The sequence below is a fragment of the Penaeus monodon genome, chromosome 21, assembly GCF_015228065.2.
Source record: "Penaeus monodon isolate SGIC_2016 chromosome 21, NSTDA_Pmon_1, whole genome shotgun sequence".
NCBI classification, from domain to species: Eukaryota; Metazoa; Arthropoda; class Malacostraca; order Decapoda; family Penaeidae; genus Penaeus; species Penaeus monodon.
The window spans coordinates 19800645-19801027 of NC_051406.1; the positions used below are offsets into that span (position 1 = coordinate 19800645).

Here is a 383-nt window from a genome sequence, read left to right on the forward strand (position 1 = left end):
CCCTCAAACCAATTTTTTTCACTTGGTGAATGAATGATCTCCACCTGCCAAAACTAAAAATTCTTCAAAAGGAAAGTGCCTATCCCTTGTGATGATTTATAAATTGGTATACCTATATTACGGAATGTGAGATTATCCACATAATACCATCAAATACTAGTAAGAAGAATTATAGATAAAAAAAAAATTTGTAAATCACGGGGAAATGGTAAATAGGGGAGATCAGGTAGGCCTGATATAAAAATATGTGTCTAGCAAAATTAGGTAAACTAAAATCAAGAGGACATACATGATTCTGCCATACAGCATAACTTAGTTAATTGCTTTCCATTATAAACCATTTTCAGGCGTTGCAAACAAGATAATCTAAAATATTGATTTAT

At 31.3% G+C, this 383-nt stretch overlaps 1 protein-coding gene across 1 annotated transcript in view; it reads right to left on the minus strand.

Annotated features, from left to right (window-relative positions):
- LOC119586318 (inositol 1,4,5-trisphosphate receptor-like) overlaps positions 1–383 on the minus strand; it is a gene marked incomplete at its 5' end in the record, with an annotated part of 125834 nt that overhangs the window by 58707 nt on the left and 66744 nt on the right.